Here is a 12407-nt window from a genome sequence, read left to right on the forward strand (position 1 = left end):
CTGTGGTGACAGGGAAAATCAAAACTCAAACTTCAGAAGACAATAAAAACAAAGCAGCTATGTGTGAAGCCTCAAAGAAAAACATGAATTGATCTCAGCTCCTGGAAGAACTCAAAAAATATTTTAAAAATAAAATATGAAAGTAGAGGAAAACAAAACCTAGCCGTGTAACCTTGGGCAAGTTACTTAACCCCAATTGCCCTCCAAAAGGCAAAAAAAAAAGTAGAGGAAAACAAATGAGAGTGATACAAGAAAATCATGGAAAAAAGTGTCAGGTTGGTAAAGGAGGAACAAAAAAAATACTAAAGAAAATAACACCTTAAAAAACAGAATAGATCAAGTGGCAAAAGAGGCCACTGAAAAGAACTCCTTGAAAAAGCAGAATTGGCCAAATGGAAAGAGAGGTACCCAAATCTACTAAAGAGAAGTCATTAAAAAAGTGGAACTGACCAAATCAAAAAGGAGGTACAAATATTCTCTGCAGAAAATAATGCCTTAAAAATTAGAACTGGGCAAGTAAGTAGAAGCTAATGATTTCAAAGGGCATCAAGAAACAGTAAAACAAAATAAAAAATAAAAAAATAGAAGAAAATGTGAAATATCTCATTGGAAAAACAACTAACCTATAAAATAGATAGAAGAGAGACCTTTTAAGAATTATTGGGTTCCCAAAAACCATGATCAAAAAAAGAGCCTAGACATTATATTTCAAGAAATTATGAAGGAAAATTGCCCTGATTTCCCAGAACTAGAGGGTAAAATAGAATTTTAAAATTTTAATATTTTCCAATTTCTTTTAAAACCAATTTTTAATATTAAAAAAATTTTGGGTTCCAAATTCTCTCCCTCTCTCCCACACCACACCTATCAGATTGACTAATATGACAGAAAAGGAAAATGACAAATATTGGAGACAAAGTGGAAAAATTAGGACACTGATGTAGGAATTGTGAACTGATCCAATCATTCTGGAGGACAATTTGGAATAATGTCCAAAGGGTCATCAAACTGAATACCAACAATACCACTACTAGGTCTGTATCTCAAAGAGATAAGAAATGGAAAATATTTGTACAAAAATATTTATAGAAGCTCTTTTTGTGTGGGCAAAGAATGTGAAATTGAAGGGGTGGGCATCAGGTGAGGAATGAACATGTTGTCGCATATGATTGTGATGGAACACTATTGAACATTGTATGCAGTAACAGCAATATCATATGATGATCATCTGTGAATCACTTAGCTCTTCTCAGCAACACAGTGATCTAAGACAATTCTGAAGGACTCATGATGAAAAATAGTGTCTACCTCCAGAGAAAGAACTGATGGATTTTGAATGCAGATCAAAGCATACTTTTAAAAAACTTCTTACTTCTCTTTTTTTCTTTCACAACATGACTAACATGGAAATATGTTTAACATGATTGCACATGTATAACTATATCAAATTGCTTACTAACTCAGAGGGGAAGAGGACGGAAGAAAGGAGAGAATTTGGAACTCAAATGCACGTTAAAATTGTTTTTACACGTAACTAAAAAAATAAAATATTTTGGTCATTATGTTTTCACATAATTGATTTCATTTATAATCTATACATAGTTTTTTTGTTTCAAAAACATTATTCTGAGGAGGGCTTCATCAGAATGCCATAGGCATCAGAGGCACACACACACACACACACACAAACACATGCACACACAAACACACAAAAGTTTAAGAATCTTTGGACTGGATGGTCTCTTAAGTTGATTCTGGCTCTAGATTTATGATCTTTCAAGTGATGAAACCACCTCAAATTTCAGGATGTGACTTATGACTCCTTACCTCAAGACAGTGCTGAGAAACAAGCTTTGTAGTTGTCAGATATTCCCCTATGTGTCAGAGGAACATCCCCGAGGGAGACATTGAAAGTTGTCAGTCCTATATTATATTCTATCATAAGACATTATATTTCTCCTTCAGGGTTTCATTTTAAACATGAAGACATGAAAACTATATAGGATAAGCTACTCTCCATAAAGTCAAGTACACCAAAGGGAAGTTATAGAAAATTTCCAGAGTTCATTGTAGGTCAACTTCAAAAGAAGTTGAGAGGTAGAATGAAGTAGAGTTGTGTTAACTGCTTAGTAAATTCATCTATTAAGAATTTACCTCATTTGGTATAGATTAAAAACTGCTGAGGGACAAAAAATTTACAAGTTCATAGAATTTGGTGTAGAAAGTCTCATAAATCAGTGATGGTGGAAAATAAATACCATACAAAGAACTTAGTCCAAATAATAATGCCTTCCAAACATGGGAATAATATAGAAACTATAACATTTTGCTATATAACCAGGTAATTACAGGTATTCATTAATGCACTCTTGGCTCATTGAAAGTACGATTATTTTCACTGTATTTCTTCATATTGTCTTTTATGTAAATAAATCTGCCAGAAGTCAGTTTCTGACATTTAGCACTCCATAAATATCTGATACTCAGACACATAAAACCCTTATTTTTGAAAGTATGAATGGCCCCTATTTCAATTCCATTTTGCCCTTGCTATATATAAGTACCTTAATTTATTTTATAAAAAACTTGGCAGCTAAATTCAACATTTACTTCTAAAAGAAAATTTAAGTCAATGGCAAATCTAAAAGCAGGCTTTGTAGAATTCAATTTTTATTTGCCATGTTATTTTGATAATACAGTCCAGTTTTAAGTTAAAAGCCAAGTTTCAGTATTCATTTTTGCAGAGATTTTAATTGACTCCATATTTATTCTGAATCTAGAGGAAAAATTATTTGAGTATATGAAATACCAGAAAACAGGGTTGTGTAATTAGTTAATATTTGTGGTGAAAGAGCCCTAGATTTGGAGTCAGGGAATCTGGGCTCAAATAATGACTTTACTACATGCTATCTGTATGACCTTGGGCAAGTTGCTCCACCTCTCTGCCTGGGCCTCAATTTCCTTCTCTGTTAAGTGAATATGAGATATATATGACCTATGAATTCTTTTAGCTCTAAACTTTCCGATTCTATGAGAAGAGTAGTTGGATAGCATTTCTGAATTTGACATCATGGCACATAGCACTGGGAATGTTACCAATAAACCAGCTCTGGAGCAAAGGCCACTTAAGAAATTTTAACTTATGCAGAAAATATATATTTAGAATGTTTAACCATAGCTGAAAAAATCTAAGCCCTTTTAAAAGGAATCACATTGTTTTTGTCACCTTTCTGGTAGGTTAAAGAAAAAGCAGAAATCTTAGGAATCAACCTTTTCTTCCATGCACAAAAAACAATGGAAGGAGAATAAACCCAGTGTAAAGACCACAAAATTCCTCTATAGTATATTCTATGCCACAGAGATGCATCTGGTGCACTGTGCTCGCTGTATGATTATAAGGAATCACAGAATCTTGGAGTTGGAATAGATCTTAGAGGTCATCTATACCTTGTTATACATTAAGCAGGCATCCTTTTAGGATGATAATCTACTTATTAGTTTTATTCCTTTTACACCTTTAAAGGCTTTGGAGATTTCAAGAGTTTGCTATTAATATTTAAAGATCCTAGGGAAGGCGAACACCTCAAACCCTTACCTTCATAGGCTCAGATGTTAAAGCAGGAAAGGACCTTATAGGTCATCTCAGGACTCCATTATCTTTTCAAAACAAAACAAAAAAAACCCCACATTCATACGCTCCTCTTACCCACTTTAAGCAATCATCTCATCTTCCTCCTTTGCCAGAATTTTGAATGTGTAGTCTCAATTCCCTGCTTCCATTCCTGTACTCTCACTCACTTTTCAGTCCCTCAAAGTTGGCCTCTATCCCCCCAATACTCCCCCCCCAAGTTCTCTCGTTACCTCCTAATTGCCAAGTCCAATGATCTTCTCATAATCCTCACCCTCCTTGACCTCTGCAAACTGTGATCCTCTTGGCTGGATTCTCCTTCATAATTTCCATTCCCTGACTTCTAGTCTATTGCAATCCAGTGGTTCTCTTCTGCAACTGCTGACCCCTCACATCCTCCCCAGTTTATCTTCCTCCTTCAACTCCCTTACACTTAGAATCTTCTCAAAGTTTTGTCTTCACCTCTTTCCTCTCCTCTCCTTTTCTCTCTCCTCTCCTCTCTGTTTCTTCCTCACACTCTTTCTTCCTGATGTCATATGTTCCTATAACTTAAGCCATTTCCTCTGTAGATAATTGCCAAATCTGTATTTCCAGTCCTGACCTCTCTTTTGAACTTCAGACTCATATTTCAAATAGCCAAATGAACATCTCCACCTGGACATCCCACCAATACCTCAGTCTCCACAAGTTTAAAATTTAAATGATCATTCCTTTCCCGTAATCTCTCCTTTTTTTCTAACTTCCATATCTCTAGCAAAACTTCTGCCAGAAGCTTTCAATTATCTTTGTTTCCATCTTTCTCTCATCCCAAATAACAAATCAGTCACCAAGTCCTATTTATTCTTTCTCTGCAATATCTCTCATACACTCCCTCCCTCGTTACTTCCTCCCTTTTGCACTACTCCAAATCAGCCCCTCATCATCTCTCACTAGGACTTGTACCATACTCCAAACAAAGCTCCCCATATCCATTCAGTTTGATCTCACCTCCAATCCATCTCTATCCCACTGTTAAATCAACATTCTTATCACATAGTATGCTCACATCACACATCTGCTAAAAAAAAAAAAAAAAACCTCTAGTGCATCCTTATTGCCTTTCAAATACAATACAAACTATTATCCTGGTATTCAAGGCTAAGAAGGTTAAATTGATTCTGTATAATTTTTATTAATCCTATTTGTAATTCACTGATTTTATCCTGTAACTACCTAAGTCATGGTTCTTTGAGTCTGAACCTATTTCAGAAATTCAACTGACCTGTAATGAGTTAAGTTTAGACATCTAGTTCTCTTGCTAATTGCTGTCCTATTCTTACCTCAAGGAAATCAATCCTGGGGGCATGCAGGTGGATATGCGGGCATCTGGTCTAGTACTACTAGGCTATCCTTCGAGGCTATCTGGTTTGTATCCAAAAATGTCTGACCCACTATCTGTAATCTTGCAGGTGGACTCAAACAACAAATTTTTTTTAATTGCAGGAGGAAAGGAGGCGATTGCTGCTAACCCCTCATTCCTATCTTCCAACCAATCATATTGTTCCCCGTGCTTCAGCTATGTAACCAGTCATATCGTTTTCAATCCCATGATGTCACCAACTCTGTAGTCAATTGTGTTATTTCCTCACGTACCCTGTTCTGTTCTTTGTCCTATGCTTATTAAAAGGAGATGCATATTGATCTAGGAATTTTTGACTTAAAACTGAGGCATCCATTGACACATTTTATTATCAGGTCTGCTCCTTGCTAATAAACTATCTTGCTTGGAGAATACTTATCTCAGTCTACCTCTGCTTTCACTCATGAGAAGGCCCTTCATAATAAAGTTTTTATACTATAATTCTAGCTTCGTCTCACACTATTCTCTTTTGTGTACTCCATGATACAGTCAAATCAGACAGCTTGCTTATTCCCCAAATATGCCTAATGATTTTTTATCTCTTCAGTTTTGTTTACTGTATTTTACCCCACTTTTTAAAAAGAAAATATTTTATTATGGCATTTCCCTCCCCCTCCCCCAAAGGTATGATGAAGATAACCAATACATCTAAAATGAATAAAACAGTTTCTCTAGGAAGTAATAGTCTCAAGTAGGGGAATGCAGTGGTAAATTATGACCTCTTTTCCGGGAAAATATTTTTATTTCAGATGTTGTCCAATTATCCACCTACTCCTTACCTACCTCTTTATTTAACTTGTTGATAATAGAAAAGGAATATGAAAAATGACTACAACAATGTAAATGGAAATCAAACAACCAAAACAAAAACAATTGAAAATGAGGGGCAGCCAGGTGGCACAGTGAGTAAGAGCACTGGCCCCAGAGTGAGAATGACCTGGGGATTGAATCTGGGCTCAGATACTTAGCACCACACCCAGAAATAACTGGCCTTGTAACCTTGAGCAAGTTACTTAACCCCAATTGCTTTAAAAAAAAATTGAAAATGAATTCTGAAAACAAGCTTGACCCCAAAGAAGAAATATAAGAAGGCATCACCACTTCCTGGCAAAGGCTAAAGACTATAGGTGTGGAACATTTTATATGTTGTCACTTTTTTATCCAGTGTTATAGGGGTTTACTCTTTTGGAAGTGGAGCTATATAATGAGAAATATAAGTGATAAAGAAACAAAAGCCTTGATAGTTATTCCACTTTGAGAATAGTTCTGTACCCATAGTTGACAGAGAAATTTGTAGAAAAATATTCTTATTTTTGATACTATAGTACTGATATATGTCACAAAGGTGTTTTTTAAAAAATAATATGTAACCTCTATATTGAATCATTTGAAATTTTAAATTAGCTTTAGAAAGAAGTTTAAGTGTATTTTAAAATAAAATTGACTAAAAACAATTACAGATGTACAGTAAACTGCATCTAGCTTTGAGTGAGTGGCAAAGACCAGGCTGGATCTCATTTGGGAATCTGTACAAGTTCCTAGTGATCTCAAATGACAAAAACTTTTCTTGGACATCAGTATTCTCTCAGTGATGATATGTGACTATGAGTCATAAAATTCCATGATCTCAGAAGAGTTAAAATTAAAAACCCAAAGGACAACGGAAAGACATATGGCAGGCAAAAGCATGTTGCCACATGTTTGTGTGTAAAGTCACATTAAATGACTTTATAAAAGAAGTGATGTAAAATCTATTGTCAAATGTATCTATGGCCAGAGAAGGGAGCAAGGAGAAGTCATGAATGAGAATGAGAGGCAACAAATGGATAATCCAAGTGGTTACCCTGGCATCCCTTAATGCTAATATCTTCTCTATGTTGATTTTCTCCAATTTTTATCCTGAATATATATTATTTGTACATAGTTATTTGTATATTGTCTCCCTCATTAAACTGTGAGCTCTTTGAGTGCAGGGACTGTCCTTTACTTTTTTTAATGTATCTCTAGCACTTAGCACAGTGCCTGGTGCTTAATAAATGCTGACTATCCCTGAGATATTAAAAAGTCAAGAGGAAAGACTCAAGCAAATTAGTTATATCCGGTATGATTTTTGTCCAGAAAACACAGAACAAAATTTAATAGGTTATTAAAAGGCTACTAACAGTAATATTATAGCAGTAAAATTAATAATGCACAGTTAAAATTTATGGACATTCAAAGTATCTAGGGCCAAGTTAGAGCCCTGGATGCAGGGAAATGAATTAGGAGGCTGTTGCAATAGTCCAGAAGGATGTGATGAAAGCTCAGACTAATGAGATTTTTGTGTGAATAGAGAGAAGGGGAAATATGCAAGAGAGGTTGATCAAGATGTTGATGAGACTTGACTCTGGGATTATGTGTGATTAGAAGTGAGAAATTTGGTCAGGGATCACTCTTAGGTTGTGAAATGGAGGGACTGGAAGAATAGTGGTATCTTATCAGAAATAGAGAGGCTAGAAAGGGGAGGTTTATTGGGAAAGAGAATCAGTTCTGTTTCAGGCAGTGGAGTTTGATATTTCTGGGACTGCTACACAATGACGTTAAGTAAGCACTTAGACATTTGGCATGGAAGTTCAGGAGATAAATGAGGGTTCAACGTGTAGATCTGGCTGTCAACCAAACAACATTTATTAAATGCCTACTATATATATCATGCACTGTGCTAAGTGATAGAGATGCAAAAGAGGCAAAAGATAGGCCTTATCCTCAAGGAGCTTACAATCTAATAGGAGAAAGAACATGCAAACTAATACATACATAGAAAGTTAGATACAGAATAAATAGAAAACAATTAACAGAGGGAAGACACTGGAAGAAGATGGGATTTTATTTGGAACTTTAGGAAGCCAGGGAGGTCAGCAAAAGAATGGAGGAGGGAGAAAGTTCTAGGAATGGAGAAGAGTCAGAGAAAGTCCTTGGAGCTGAGGAATGGAGTGTCAGTCACTGGGTTGAAGAGAATGTGTCATCAGTGAAGGGGTAACAGTTATATCCAAGGGAACTGAAGAGAGTGACCAGAGATGAATAGAGAATTGCTGAAAGAAGTGACCACCCTACCCTCAAATTTATTTTAGAAGAGAATAAAACTGGACATAGGTTGACATATACCCTAGATTTTAGAAAAGTGGATTTGATTTTGCCAAGAGGAAAAATGGTAGGGTCTCCTAAAATAAAATGCTTCAGGGGAAGTCAGCCCAAGTGAGTTCAGGAATGCAAAAGCATGAGATTCTGAAGACACAAAGGAAAACAATTACAATGAAATGAAAAGGGAAAAGGGTATCAGTGTGAAGAGACCAATACAGATGCACAGGGAACTCAACAACCAACTTCACGCCTTTTCATGAGCTATCTGCCATGTTTGGGCGGTTCGCCCTTTTCGCTTTCACCAAATTCGTTCGAACGCCACTTCCTAAGAGGCCTTTCCTGACTCTCCCTGCTGTCACTCCCATCCCATAATATTATTATTATTGTCGGCATTGTCATGGTTATTGCTATTGTTGTTATTGTATCCCTTTATAAGAAGAATGGAAACCCTCGGAGAGTAAGTTTTATCTCTTTTTTTTTTTTTTGCTTTTTGGAGGGGGAAGGCAGGGCATTTGGGGTTAAGTGACTTGTCTAAGGTCACCTGCCTAGTAAGTGTTAAATGTCTGAGGTTGAATTTGAATTCAGGTCCTCCAGATGCCAGGGCTGGTGCTCTATTCATTGTACCACCTAGCTGCCTCTATCTCACTTTTTCAAAAATTGGGACATAGTAGGTAAATATTTACTATGGTAAATGCATAAATGCATGTTGATTGTATGAAAAAGACATGATTTCTTGAAAAATATACAGAATATAGAAACAAGGTTAGGTAACAGGATGAATATAATAGTATGGCATAATTCTATAAAAATAATATCAGGAATGCTAAAACTCAAGATGAGTTGAAGTCAAGGCTGAAGTCAGAAGGCCACAAGGTATCCACATGGTTGACCAGAGTTAGGGATGTCATTCTGAGTATTATCCATGGGAAAGCCCTTGTTACATGTTAATGAACATTTAGAAGAATGCCTCAAAAAGTGATGAGTGACAGCGGAAACTACTATTTTAGACCTGATTGCATCCTAAGAAGAAGAGCTGCTTGGTAAAGTATAAATGATAGGAATCTTGGAAATGACCATTCCAATTTAGTTTTATTGGAAGAAAATGGAGAATCAAAGAAGGGGTTATACCATCAGTGGGGCTTTGTGGAATGATAACTAATGACAGAGAGAAGGTAAAGCTGCTCAATTATCATTTTGTTTCTGTTTTCTCTGCAAAGAATGACTGAAATATGACAGAACAAAACTAAGCAACATGGAATAAAAGACCTAAGATGAATAAGACACCACTTAATTGTACTTGCTGAATTCATATGACTAACCTTGAATGAACTATATCCATCTCCAATTATGAAAGAACTGGCAGGTATAATCATTGAGCCACTGTGTGGGAGAGGTACAACAAACTTTGAAAAGGACAAATTGACCAAATTTAAAAATAAGTAAGAGAACAGTCTTCAAGCAGTAGACCAGTGAATTTGGCTTTGATTCCTGGGAAAATTATAGAAAGGATCATTAAAGAGATAGTCGGTCAATATATAAAAGGGGAACTTTCAGTTCCAATGAGTTAGAATGGTTTTATCAAGAACAAGTCATGCCAGCCTAATTTTATTTGCTTTCTTAAAAGGATTGCTGAACTAGTAGATGAGGGTAATGCTGGCAATAACTAGGTTTTAACAAAACTTTGGACAATGTGTATAACATCCTTCTTGGGGAGATGATAAGAGAGAGGGAGATTAGATAACACAAACACAAGGATTTAGAACTGGTTGGATGACCAGACTCAAGCACTAGTTGCTAATACTTCAGTGTCAGCTTGGCAAGCAATCTCTGGTAGAGTACCATGGGAACCTGTATTTTGCCCTGTGCTACTTAGCTGTTTTGTTGGTGACTTAGACAAAGATGTGGATACTATGCCTATCAGATTTGCAAAAGACAGAGCTGAAGGGGATGGCTTACTATGGGTGATAGAATCCAGGATCCAAGAGGTTCTTGATAGGCTAGCATTTAGCAGTGGGCTAATTGTAATAAGGTGACATTTCAGTAGGGATAAATGTAAAGTCTTAAACTTGGGTACAAAAAAAAAATCTCCAACAATATAAGATGAAGGAAGCGTGGATAGGCAGTAATTGCTCTGAAAAGGAACTGGGGAAACTGATCTCTGCTAAGGGTTAAGTTTAGATTCAGTTAACCTCTATTTTGGAATTCCACAGGCAAATTATTTAAAATTTAGATTTAAAAAATTTTAAATTTAAAATTTAGATTCATATCTAGAGTTTCCTCCAAAGGAATAGTTAAAAAGGTACTCAATGTACAAAATTAATCAGTTATGGGGCAGGTACTTACTTCTTATATATAAAAGGAATACTAAACATAGTACATTGATAAGTGTGCAATCAGCAAATACAAACTTAAAACAGGATTCAGTAACAGTATGTAACTACTGCTATAACCTACCAGGATTGATATTTAGGCCATATTAGAATGCAAAGCACTTTTTTAGCATTGCCAATTGGGTTTTTTACATTTTGCTTTCTCTGTGTACTTTCCAAACAATTCCCAGTGCACTCATCCTGGGCCAACCATTTTGTCAATTGTCATCTTTTCTAGTACAGAAGTTTTCTTTGTTGTCTTCCCGTTTGACCCATTTGGACCTCAAATTTTGAACTTAAGAAGTCTCCTCCAAATCTTGACATATTCTCCACAATATTGATACTCATTTGATTAAGATTAGGAAGGAAGTAAAGAAAGAAAGGAAGGGATGGAAGAAAGAAGGAAACAAGCGTTTATTAAACACTTACTATATGCCAGCCTCTGTGGTAAGTACTTTACAAATATCCCACTTGATTTTCACAACAATCCCAGAAGGCAAGTGCTATTATTATACCCATTTACAGTTGAGGAAACGGAGGCAATCAAAGGTTAAGTGACTTGCCTAGGGACATACAACTACTAGGTGTCTGAGGCTGGATTTTAGGTCTTCTTGACTCCAGGCCCACTGCTCTATCCACTGAATCACCTACCTATAAATTTTCAAGAAAGAAAAATTTCACAAGGGGCAATGTAAAAATAAGCGCCAAGGAAGGAAATATCCTATCACTATAGGTACTAGGATAAAGGATGGGGCAAGTTGCTCCTTCCTCCACCTGATCTATTACTGTACCCTGCTTAAAACCGTCCTGCTATAAAATAATTCTTTCACAGCTGTAAAGAAGGGGTAGGCTGAAGGCGCCATTCTCCCTTTTAGATATTTACTGAGTCGTTAACTCTTTTTGATCTATAGCCAACAAGAGAACTCTTCATCAACTCAAAGTGAAAGTCCTTGATGATTTGGTTGACCAGAGTCAGAGATGTCATTCTGGGTATTGTCCCTCGGACGGCCCTTGTTACATGTTAATGAACATTTAGAAGAATGCCTCAAAAAGTGATGAGTAAGGGTGGAAACTATTTTAGATCTGATTTTATTTATTTTTATTTATTTATTTAGATCTGAAGAGAAAGATCTGCTTGGTAAAGTAGAAATGAAAGGAATCTTGGAAATTACCATTCCAGTTTAACATTTGTGATAAATAAAGAGAGGAAAGGCAGGCAGAGTCTGAGACATAACCCTTGACCTGGAGAAAAAGTTTCAAAGAATTCAGAGAAAGAATGAGGAGGGATTCCAAGGCTTAAAATTCTAAAGAAAAAGCTGATCCAAGAAGGAGATGATTATTTCAAGAATGAAAGTTTGAGGAAATAAACTTATGTAACTCCCATGAGGAATAAAAGGGGGAGTTGATTAAAGGGACTTACATACAGACATCATATGTAAAAAGACGCACACAGAAGAAATAATAACTGAAGAAGAATATAGGAATATTAAAGAATAGTGCTGGGAAGGTTAAAGGTTGGATTAAGCTGATAACGAAGTCTAAGGACAACAAAATGAGATGGTATAAACCAAACTTTATTGACATATCTTATGTTCACAGCTGGCTGTATTTCCCAATGCTTTCCCCTTCCATTTCCAATAGAGCAATGCTTTAAAACAAAGGAAAAAAGAAGTTAAAGCACCACAACAGGAGCAGAGAGTCACGCCATCCTTCAGCCTTCTCACAAACCAATACAAGGTTAACCTTTTACTCACAAACCTGACTAACTCCTTACCTGAGCTCCTGTCTCCCACCTCTGCTCTGGCTCTGACTCCTAGCTTCCTGTGGGCTCTGCTCCACCCTTCAGCAAACTCCTCCCACCACAGACTCCATGTGACTTCATTCAGCCTAT

This window comes from Petaurus breviceps, unplaced genomic scaffold (assembly GCF_028583685.1).
Source record: "Petaurus breviceps papuanus isolate PSGF00001 unplaced genomic scaffold, PetGlider_PUasm1.0 90849, whole genome shotgun sequence".
NCBI classification, from domain to species: Eukaryota; Metazoa; Chordata; class Mammalia; order Diprotodontia; family Petauridae; genus Petaurus; species Petaurus breviceps.